This window comes from Amia ocellicauda, chromosome 5, assembly GCF_036373705.1.
Source record: "Amia ocellicauda isolate fAmiCal2 chromosome 5, fAmiCal2.hap1, whole genome shotgun sequence".
Taxonomy (NCBI): Eukaryota; Metazoa; Chordata; class Actinopteri; order Amiiformes; family Amiidae; genus Amia; species Amia ocellicauda.
In genome coordinates, this window is record NC_089854.1 from 50018009 (window position 1) to 50030123 (window position 12115).

The following is a 12115-nucleotide window of genomic DNA, read 5'->3' on the forward strand; positions in this document are numbered from 1 at the left end:
CATTCATGGCTTCAGGATGGAAACATGATTTTCTATCTATCTATGTGTGTGAGAAGCAAACAAGTTTTTTCAAATCAGCACATTAATTATTGAGGAAGCCCTGGGAAGAAATGAATACTTTAAAAGTCCAGGACCATGTTTAAATTACAGTTGAGCTGGATTAGGACATGGTGTTATGTAATCTTGGTTTAATTAATTCAGCATTCAGATGGTCTTTGTTTATCCAGTTCACTGGTAGTCAGACTCTGTTCCTCAGCGTTGGTTTAAGTATGGTGTGGAGCAACATGTGACTGAGAACATGAATTCACCAGGGTACACTACATGCAGCTGTCTAGTCAATCAGATAAACTGTGAGGCCTACAACCCAAGACAAAAATATGATGGTTAATGTATACATTGTACTAGTGTTTTTGTCCTATAAAGATTGTTGTAAAGAATTTAGAACTTGACCTGTTATTAGAACTGCACTGAAGGAAAGCTAGCAGCTTGAGTAACTGCATTGGAGATGCTGAAAATGCATGTGCATGTGTGTGTGCATTTTAAAATGTTGCCATTGAAGTCAATGAGGACACCTATTGTACTGTGAATAAATAAATCAGTAAGCATATGTTAAGCCCTGGTCCATTGTTCACACACTCCCATACACACTTACACTCTTAAGAGTTAACTAAACGCCAAGATGCCTTACCCGGGGGGCAGCAGCAAACACTTAACTGGCAAGTTCAGACATACAGAAAGCATGAATTGTACTATATAGTTTCCTCATTTTTCATTTTGGAATTTGTTTAGGGATCGATAGGAAAGAGAGTACTGTGATATTACTTGATGGCTTTATTCATGGTGCCAGTTTTTGGTAAAACGTTTTGTTAAATTCCAATTGTATATAATCCCGAAGGAGAAAAAATTTACTCTGAATCGGTTTCCTGTTGTTGATGCTTTCATCATTTTTACAAAGTTACAGCTATTATAATTTATTTCAGCAACCATGCCAGTTTTTTATTTGTTTTGTTATCCAAGTGAACTTTCATTGTTGGAGATGGACAGTTGTTTATTTTTCCTCTTCTCCTCTATGGTAAGTGAAACTATATTATCATTATAATATACACTCACCTAAAGGATTATTAGGAACACCATACTAATACTGTGTTTGACCCCCTTTCGCCTTCAGAACTGCCTTAATTCTACGTGGCATTGATTCAACAAGGTGCTGAAAGCATTCTTTAGAAATGTTGGCCCATATTGATAGGATAGCATCTTGCAGTTGATGGAGATTTGTGGGATGCACATCCAGGGCACGAAGCTCCCGTTCCACCGCATCCCAAAGATGCTCTATTGGGTTGAGATCTGGTGACTGTGGGGGCCAGTTTAGTACAGTGAACTCATTGTCATGTTCAAGAAACCAATTTGAAATGATTCGACCTTTGTGACATGGTGCATTATCCTGCTGGAAGTAGCCATCAGAGGATGGGTACATGGTGGTCATAAAGGGATGGACATGGTCAGAAACAATGCTCAGGTAGGCCGTGGCATTTAAACGATGCCCAATTGGCACTAAGGGGCCTAAAGTGTGCCAAGAAAACATCTCCCACACCATTACACCACCACCACCAGCCTGCACAGTGGTAACAAGGCATGATGGATCCATGTTCTCATTCTGTTTACGCCAAATTCTGGCTCTGAAATCGAGACTCATCAGACCAGGCAACATTTTTCCAGTCTTCAACTGTCCAATTTTGGTGAGCTTGTGCAAATTGTAGCCTCTTTTTCCTATTTGTAGTGGACATGAGTGGTACCCGGTGGGGTTTTCTGCTGTTGTAGCCCATCTGCCTCAAGGTTGTACGTGTTGTGGCTTCACAAATGCTTTGCTGCATACCTCGGTTGTAACGAGTGGTTATTTCAGTCAAAGTTGCTCTTCTATCAGCTTGAATCAGTCGGCCCATTCTCCTCTGACCTCTAGCATCAACAAGGCATTTTCGCCCACAGGACTGCCGCATACTGGATGTTTTTCCCTTTTCACACCATTCTTTGTAAACCCTAGAAATGGTTGTGCGTGAAAATCCCAGTAACTGAGCAGATTGTGAAATACTCAGACCGGCCCGTCTGGCACCAACAACCATGCCACGCTCAAAATTGCTTAAATCACCTTTCATTCTCATTCAGACATTCAGTTTGGAGTTCAGGAGATTGTCTTGACCAGGACCACACCCCTAAATGCATTGAAGCAACTGCCATGTGATTGGTTGGTTAGATAATTGCATTAATGAGAAATGGAACAGGTGTTCCTAATAATCCTTTAGGTGAGTGTATCATTGCAGTGTCATTGCCTAAAATATTAATTCTAGAGAAGTCTTTTCAGCACCATTGAAATTCCTTGAACCTTTTATTTTCCCTTCTGCTCCCTATTGTTGGCTTCAGCAGCTTCATCTTACTGGTTGGTTGGTTGGTTTGTTTGCTAAAATCAGGTTCTTCATTTCTAGTATGATTTTCTTAGGAACTGACTTGGCTCCATAATTAAGCTGTGTGTTAAGGTGCAGTAGGTTTTCTTAATGGTTCCATTTTTAGTTAGTTATGTAGACTACACAGGTTGTCTGCACTTATTGTTGCATTTATCAGCAGAAAGATCCCTCCATACTAGTGCCAGGAAAGCTACTGTATATGGTACTACTGCTACTGTGAGGAAAAAGGAGAGATCCTGTCAGTTTTGTCGCTGTGGTAGCCTCCAAACTGCAATGCACTGTCTTCACATTTGAGCTCTGATTTCCTTTTGAATGGCCACTAACTACTGCCGTCTGAATGCTACGAGGCTGATGCTGAGTGGGTTGACCTGTTGCCCTGGCAACTTGGAAACAGCATGTGGTGCGGATCTCATGATGATCTGCTCACGTGGGCGACTGAGGTGTTCTTGGCCTTCCCTTCTGCTGCCCCACAGCTACACTGTTCAGTACAGTATTTTCTTAAAAAAAATAGTTCAGTTGCATCACCATAACACATCTCTATAAATCAGAATATCCTGGACAATGCACCCCTTCAGCCTTCCACACCTTTGAAAGAAAAATAAGAAAAAACTATAATAGATGGATAGAGATAAATGTTTATATGTAGATGAACAGATCCAGATATGTTGTGAGGCTCTGTCATCTGTCAAATCTCACAACAGGAAAATAATCTGTCATGAAAAGCATGCACAAAAAACAAAAGCATTCTTGACAGAAATAGTTTGTAATATTTTCAGTGACCAAGGCTTGCTCCTGTGACCTCTTCCTCTTTTGTTACACAATGCTACTGCTAAACTATGATAAGAATGACACCAATCTCCCCTAGCCTTAGACATAGTCCCTAACTTCGGTAAAAAGTGTGATAACATCACGTTGCTAAAGGGAAATATATATTTATGTGTCCATTCATTCATTTTGATTTTATTTTAAGCAGGTTAATAAAAAAAGAGAATAATACTGATTAGGCTGCTTGTGGGATGGCACATTTTGAATTTGTCAAATAGGAAACCTACATTTCTGTTCTAAATATTAAACACAGCTCATCTATATTAGGTTGCCACATTATATTAAAGATTGATTTCCCTTTAGGCTTCAGACTAGGACTGTGCACACCTGTGTCCTTTCCACATGTTCTGGAAAACTACAGATTAATGCGGTGATGGAAAGGGCAGTGATGGGTGAATATGGAGACTCATGTTTGTGTATTTATTTACATATTTTAATTATTTTGAAAGGGAGTTCAGTGCACTATATGCCTGAGCTCGCCTCCTGCTGAAATGCACAATGAACTGTTGTGTGGTTTAAAATAAATTTGGACCCACCGGTCAAGTTACAAAGCTTGGCAGCTTTATTTTTACAGCTTTGTATTTTAAGCTATTCGTAGGCACATGGGTAGCCCGGATTCTTCAAAATGGGGGAAAAGGTGTTTGTTTTCCTAATAAACACCATTTTAAGAAATCTCAGATGTTTCCACTTAGTTATTTTTATCTCCTCATCTTTAATGTGGTGGTCTATTTTTTTTTCATCTATTGGGATCCATTCTATAACGTCTATTGACCAGCTTTGGTCTGTTATTCTTTGATTATGTCCGAAACATTGCCATTTTAACATTTTAAATATTTCAATGATATCACATACTTTAATTTGTTCTTGGATCCATTTATTATTTTGTAAAAAAGTCTTAGTTTTAATAAAGTTGTTCAAGAATTCTTGAATATAAAGCTGCAGGTCTTCACGTGTTGTTTGCAAAGATTACAACATCAGCAAATCACAGGTTAAAGGAATCATGTAATCTCTTTGTCTTGATCTTCCCCAATCCAAAGTGCACTTTTAAAAGTGCAAGTGTTACCATGAAGAGTTCATTAGAGATTCAGTTTCTTTTGGAGTTGGATAGCTGATATTGCATTGTTGTAGATATATTTAAGCTCCATTCACACTGAAATGCCAGCAAAATGCATGCATATTTTGCCTGCTTTTTTCTTGTTGCACCCCCATTCACAATGGCTTTGAATGCCGGCAAATTGCAGGATGTACCTTTTGAAAGCCGCTGTATACCAAATGTCTAGGTGTGCAGATCTGCAATTCATTGTCAAAACGATTTATTTATTTATTTTTTAATTTCCGTAAAAGTGATGGCATTTAGAGTAGGTCTCGAGGTGGAAAATTGCTGGTGTCGAAATGCAGGCATAAACCCATTCACACAGACCTTGCCGGCAATAAAATGCCACCAAAAAGCCAGCATTTGAGTGAATGGGGCATTAATAAGTTTTGTGTACACGTTCCTCATTGTTTTGATTTCTTAGAGCACTGATGGCTGAGTTTGTATATTTAATCAATTGTTTTATTAGCCCAGGCACAATGGAAGCTCATAATATCTCCATCTTTCTAATACTTTTCGGGTGACTTGTATATGATCCATCGTGTTATATCCACTTCTGAATCCTGCTTGTTCTCTTGGTTGGGCAAAGTCCAAGGTATCTTGAAGGTGATGTTAGTACTTTTGTAAGTACTTATATGATGAGAAATAAACTGGGTAAGACCACCTTCTAATAAATAAATAATGTAGTTCAATACAATGGGCATCAAACATTCTTAATATCAATTGAAGTACATGATTTTCAGCCTCTGTGAGTTATTCAGGTCCCTCAGACATGCCACTGAACAAAGCTGGGCCTCTCCAAGAAGTGGCACCTGGCATGCCAGGGGGTCTTGCTATATATTCTGCTATATACACTCACCTAAAGGATTATTAGGAACACCTGTTCAATTTCTCATTAATGCAATTATCTAACCAACCAATCACATGGCAGTTGCTTCAATGCATTTAGGGGTGTGGTCCTGGTCAAGACAATCTCCTGAACTCCAAACTGAATGTCTGAATGGGAAAGAAAGGTGATTTAAGCAATTTTGAGCGTGGCATGGTTGTTGGTGCCAGACGGGCCGGTCTGAGTATTTCACAATCTGCTCAGTTACTGGGATTTTCACGCACAACCATTTCTAGGGTTTACAAAGAATGGTGTGAAAAGGGAAAAACATCCAGTATGCGGCAGTCCTGTGGGCGAAAATGCCTTGTTGATGCTAGAGGTCAGAGGAGAATGGGCCGACTGATTCAAGCTGATAAAAGAGCAACTTTGACTGAAATAACCACTCGTTACAACCGAGGTATGCAGCAAAGCATTTGTGAAGCCACAACACGTACAACCTTGAGGCGGATGGGCTACAACAGCAGAAGACCCCACCGGGTACCACTCATCTCCACTACAAATAGGAAAAAGAGGCTACAATTTGCACAAGCTCACCAAAATTGGACAGTTGAAGACTGGAAAAATGTTGCCTGGTCTGATGAGTCTCGATTTCTGTTGAGACATTCAGATGGTAGAGTCAGAATTTGGTGTAAACAGAATGAGAACATGGATCCATCATGCCTTGTTACCACTGTGCAGGCTGGTGGTGGTGGTGTAATGGTGTGGGGGATGTTTTCTTGGCACACTTTAGGTCCCTTAGTGCCAATTGGGCATCCTTTAAATGCCACGGCCTACCTGAGCATTGTTTCTGACCATGTCCATCCCTTTATGACCACCATGTACCCATCCTCTGATGGCTACTTCCAGCAGGATAATGCACCATGTCACGCAGGTCGAATCATTTCAAATTGGTTTCTTGAACATGACAATGAGTTCACTGTACTAAACTGGCCCCCACAGTCACCAGATCTCAACCCAATAGAGCATCTTTGGGATGTGGTGTAACGGGAGCTTCGTGCCCTGGATGTGCATCCCACAAATCTCCATCAACTGCAAGATGCTATCCTATCAATATGGGCCAACATTTCTAAAGAATGCTTTCAGCACCTTGTTGAATCAATGCCACGTAGAATTAAGGCAGTTCTGAAGGCGAAAGGGGGTCAAACACAGTATTAGTATGGTGTTCCTAATAATCCTTTAGGTGAGTGTATATCTATATATATATATATATCTATCTCTCTCTCTCTCTCATATATATATATATATATATATATATATATATATATATATATATATATATATATATATATATATATATATATATTGTTTCTTTTACTTTATTGCACATTTTCCACTTATAATATATACTGTATCATAAATACATAATACAGGTATAGCTGAAGCTGTTCTGAATCCATAGATACCACATATATAGCAGTAGCATCTGTAATAGCTGAGATATGAGCTGAATTGTACAAGCCTCTCTCTCTCTCTCTCTCTCTCTCTCTCTGGCGTTGCTCGGTCTGTAACCCGACACTAATCAGCTGATCTATTCCACTAACTGAGTCAGGGTTTTTTGGATTGGCTAGTTTAAAAAAATCAGATCTCCATGCCACATGGTACACAGTGACATCCTCTCCATGGTCAATTCCAGACCCATGTGCTGCTTTGCGTATTGAATTTCTAAAACCAGGAAGTGCGCGATGTAAACAAACCGCACATGGCTCATAGTTTTATTTTATTTTATTTTTATCAATTTCAGCCAAATTATGGAAAATTCTGCAATATTCAACGTTTTACAGTTTTTATTACCAAATTCCGCTTCCGTCCGCGTTTTCCGCATCGAGGCAATCATAATGTTCTTCAGATATATGTGGCTGACGGCAACTCTGTTGGGTGTTATCTTTATGTACTGGCTTTATCATATTGTAGCATTTCTGAAGGCGCGCTGGCAGCGCTTTTCCACCGGCATGGTGCCGGTTCTGGTTCGGAGCCGCTGCCTAATCTGGAACCGTTCCGCGCTTTTCCACCGCCAGAAAACTGGCTCCATTCCGGCACGGAGCCGCTTTTTCTGGCACCAAAGACCTGCTGGTCTGGAACCAAGGAACCAGTGACGTCAGGGCCGGGGGTGGAGTAAAGTTGTCTCCACAAAGAGTTATTTGCTGGAGTGCAGCCGCCATGTTTAAAATGCCAGCAGAGACGCGAGCATTCAGGAGAGTTTTGATTAAAAATGAGCGAAATCTGCTGCGAACAGCGGTCTGTCAGAGAGAGACACTACAGTAACAATATGGGCTCACCAGGTCAATAACTAGTTAGTTGTTGTCAAATGGCAGCGATGAGAGACGACCGAGCGCAGCTTCCGTGAAAGGAAAGCCGTGTTACAGCGATATTATGATGATGCGAGTTAATGCGACGATACAGATTGAACAGAAATGTTGTTTGTTAATGAACTGGTCCTTAACTGCGCAGTTTCTTCCGCCACTGTCAGAAATTAGATGTTACGCCGCATTATTGTGATTATCAATGTGAACTTAATCTAGCATTTCAAAACGCGTATTTTGTGACAGTTTATAAACAACTAAAAGGCTGAGTTATCTTTGCATATTCGTATAGCTGTATTTTCGTTTATGCTTGTCTACATGTGATCTGGCGTTTTTTGTTTTGTTTTTACAATGTATCTGCTGTGTGTAGAAGTTGAATGACTTTAATTTTGATGGTTAAATAGGGTTTCAACGACGTAATGCACCGTGGTGCTGATTATTATTGCTGTGTTTCTCTTCTACTCCACGCTTGGGAACGCCCACACCAGTGACGTCAGCGTTCGGTTCCCAAACCGGTGGAAAAGCGGGCCGGTTCCCAACAAGAACAGCTGGATCCCAGGCCGAGCCGACATAAAGATATCTGATGTACACCTTGAGTCCCCCTTTTTCAGGATCAGGGAAATTAGTGTAGTAGGTGATGTGGAACTGCATAGCATAAAATAAAATAAAACACTGAAAAGATGAAGGCCTTTCTGACCTGTTTGGTCTTCCTTCATGGCCTCTTTTCTCTTAATCTTTGCCCCAGGTTCCCCTTGCTGCTACGCAATCTGTGCTCCAGTGCCCTGCAGAAAAAATAAAGAAATGGTTCTGATGAATCTAGTTCTCTTTAATACTCTGAGGAATCAATTTTTAAAAAGGCACTGGGTGGCTTGAGAGTGTGAAGTTAGGACTGTCATTTGCAGATCAGGAATTGTTTAACACTGAACCTGAACTCCCTGCCTATCACTCTCACTCTCTCAGATGCATACAACCACACCACCACCACAACCAGGCATCTACAGAGGCTCTCAAAAGTATTCACCCCCTTGGACTTTTCCACACATCATTGTTACAACATGAAATCAGAATGGATTTAATCAGGAGTTTTTGCCACTGATCAACACAGAAAATGTTCATGTTGTAACACAATCATATGTGGACAATCCCAGGGGGTTTTATACTTTAGAGAGCCACTGTAAAAATAAAAATACAAATAATTTTGTTAAAATAAATTAACTGAAGCTTAAGTGACATGCATACTTGACGTATTTCCATGCATGTGGAAATTGTAGGAGTAAGGAAATGAGCGGTTTTGGATTTAGATTTTAAAATCTTGCTCTTAGGTGCTCCTGCAAAATCCCAGTTAGATTGAGGTGTGAGGGTTTGGGCTTGCAGGACTTTGAAGGGAGTCATTACATTACATTATTTGTCATTTAGCAGACACTCTTATCCAGGGCGACTTACATTTGTACCCATTTATACAGCTGGGAGTCAGGTGTTCACATCACAGAAAATCACAGCCATTGCCTATCATTTTACTGGAGGTTAATACTGTGAAGCAATTTCACGTTACTTATGTTGGATACAATTTATTGGTGGCCCAAAAGAAAAGGTCTTGCAGAAACTGTTTTCTCTTCTGCATATCTAATTCTAGAAGGAAGCACTTGTTTCTACTGCCCCCCTCCCCCTCCCCCACAAAGTTTAGGCATGCTGCTCAAGAAATTATTCCATTGCAGATGTTGCAGATGCTCCAGTTGTTGTTTAGGCAACATCTAATTCATGTTTATTCTGTTGACTTGATCTTTCCATCTCAACAGAGCCCACTCAGTTCTTTCCCATTTGTTCTGGATTCCTTTTGCAAATTCTCAGGAGGTTAGTCATTATGTATCATGTTTTTTCTCTGTTTATGAGTTATTAAACCTTAATCAAGTTTTCCATCATAAATACAGAAGGTGTCAGTATATTCTATTGTTACACATTTTTGTATAACTTGTATTTCTAAGGAAAACTTTTCTTAATGATTCCATAATTGGGTGGAGAGGGAATTGGTTTGTGGACAGAAGTCATGGAAGTGTTGAATTCAATTCTCTGAAATTGTCAAGTTCTTAATTGAATTATGAATTTTGCAAGCTAATATTTTATATGTATACCTAATCCTCTGAAGTGGTGAAAAGGGAAAGCATATTTTACATATTTATTTGTGTTTGGTGTTTCTGAAGCTATTTACAGCAAAAATAAAACATGTTTTGCTGTAGAAATATAAAAGTAAAAACTGTGGTGAAAATATTAAGTACAAAATAAATCAAATAAATGCATTAATGTTTAAAAGGTTCTGCTGATCCATAGAACCAGTAACCAGTTACATTTTTAATTTTAACCCCTTTAGAAATTACCAGTGTTTTGAATATAGCTTCTACTCATGGTAAATACTTGTTTTTAGTTTTAGGTTGATATTAAATCCCAAGTCCTGTGCTACGAAAGGCAGCATTATTAAAAATAATGTATTCTATGTAAAGATGCAACTTTGCAAGAATATGTTTTGAGAGATTTAGGGAACCCCATCTGCAGTCTTTGATCAAACCCAGTGGATGCAGACCAGCTTTGGGCATGCGGAGCGGTTATAAAGAGCATGGCTGGAGGGCATTTTGGTTTAAATTCACACCCACCTCCAGTTATTCGAAGTCCGTTTGCATTTTCATTTCCACAAGTCAAAGAGAAGCATTGAGTTCTGCCCACCACCAGCGTGGGTTAGTTTTAAAAAGTGAATACTAATGTTCAAGATAAGCTTCGCGTTAAGTGTGGTTTATGGGTTTCATTGCTTAGTTATATAGGTTTTATTAATTTATTTTGCATTTGAACCACATCTCCTCTAATTAGCTGATACAAGACACACACACGCCATGATATTCGTGTCATCGAGAGCTGTAGAACCAAAAAATCAACACATTTAAAGTTTAAGCTTTATTAAATAAGCCATATTTAATTTGCCTCGATGGCAGGAGAGAGAAAAAAAACACGTACTGATTTTTATTTTGTGTTAATAGTTTACATTTCGGATGCTTTTCCTGTCTTGTAGTGTAGTGTAGTGTGGGGTGTTGACCGCTGTGTGGCGCAGCTCGGTTGAGGTGCGGGCTGGAGCGGCCTGTCCTCCCGGAGTGCGGGCTTTGCATACCGCGCTCTTCTCTGCCAATGACTGTGTGCAAGTGACTCCGCCGGCCCTTTTCTTTTCATCTCTTGATCTTTTTTTTTAATTTTTATGAACCACAATAGCAAATAGAGAGCAGAGCAGTATACTCCGCCGGAGGGTGACATCACCCCTGGTTTCAGGTTTCCTCCCCGCCGCGCTGCGATGCGACTTTATTGCCTCTTGTTGTGGGGATCGGAGCTCACTACAGACGGCAGCTTCAGAGCATCGTGTTCCTGTCTGTGCTACCTCCGCATCATGCATTGCATCTGGATAAAGACTTAAAGTCCCCACTTCTTGATAGACATGTTTTAGTTTCATTTCTCCAAGTTTATCTCTACTCTGTTTGTGGCTCTCCGACCGTAAGTAAACATGCAATGCATTTGATTTGGCTCTTTTGAGATATATATATATATATATAATAGTACTTTTGGACTGTGTATGTGTATTACTTCTCCTGTCTAGGAGAACTTTAACCCATAATTCATACATTAACTTCGATTAACCTGTCTTTTGTGCTTTAGTTTTATTTCAAACAGAACCTGCATGCATTGCGTTCATATTTCATTCTGTACAGGGATGCACATGAACTCTGCTATAAATAGCACCAATTCTTCCATAGTGCTTACATAGACGCCTTTTTACGATAGGAATTTTCTTTCTCTTGTTATATTTTAATTTACATATTTACACGATTACTTCCTAATCGTCTATGGGGATGCAGGAATACGTTCAATTATTTTTATTATTGCTTAATGTGCAGCGATTAGCAATGTGCTATGCAAACTCAAAATTGATTTTTCAAAATATTTGTTTTGGTCTAATTTTCATAGGTGTCATGGAATATTATAATTGTAACTTATACATTACAACAGCCGGCAGGGTAATTTCAGCCCAACTCCACAGTCCCTGGGTTGCTGTTTTTCTAATTTCGTGAAGTGTGTTCACTGGTTTTGTGCAATTAACCTGCTTTGACCTACTTGGTTAAAACAATACAAATACCAGCTTTGTATTCTATAGGCAAAATGTTATCATAGATTGGTGTATATATATATGTGTGTGTGTGTGTATATATATATATATATATATATATAGTCTTTGCTCTACATTAGATGTCAGGAAGCTCTTTTTTGTCCTACACTGTGCTAAATGAAAATCTATTTTGTCAATACTCTTGAGCTGGGCTGCTGATGGTGGTGTCAAACTGCATCTGATACAGAACAAGGGGGCATGCTCTGGAAAATGCATCTCCAGCTAGCTTATTAAAGTGGAGATTCAGCCCCTGTTGATTCATATCATACACTGTGGGTAATGAAAGAGTTTTTTGCAAATGTGTCTCTGTATTTATTTTATTCATTATTAGCCCATTTTGTGTCAGGCAAACATGCAATT

The 12115-nt window shown here is 39.5% G+C and overlaps 1 protein-coding gene across 9 annotated transcripts in view; it reads left to right on the forward strand.

The window, feature by feature from the left end:
- plekha5 (pleckstrin homology domain containing, family A member 5) overlaps positions 1-12115 on the forward strand; it is a 238727-nt gene that overhangs the window by 122272 nt on the left and 104340 nt on the right. Inside the window, exon 1 of one of the 9 annotated variants that reach the window (XM_066705583.1) lies at positions 10768-11085. The exons of the other annotated variants lie outside the window; for them this stretch is intronic. The gene's annotated coding sequence lies outside the window, so the exon portion shown is untranslated. Of the gene's footprint in view, positions 1-10767; positions 11086-12115 lie in introns of those variants that run through there. 9 annotated transcript variants of the gene reach the window in all.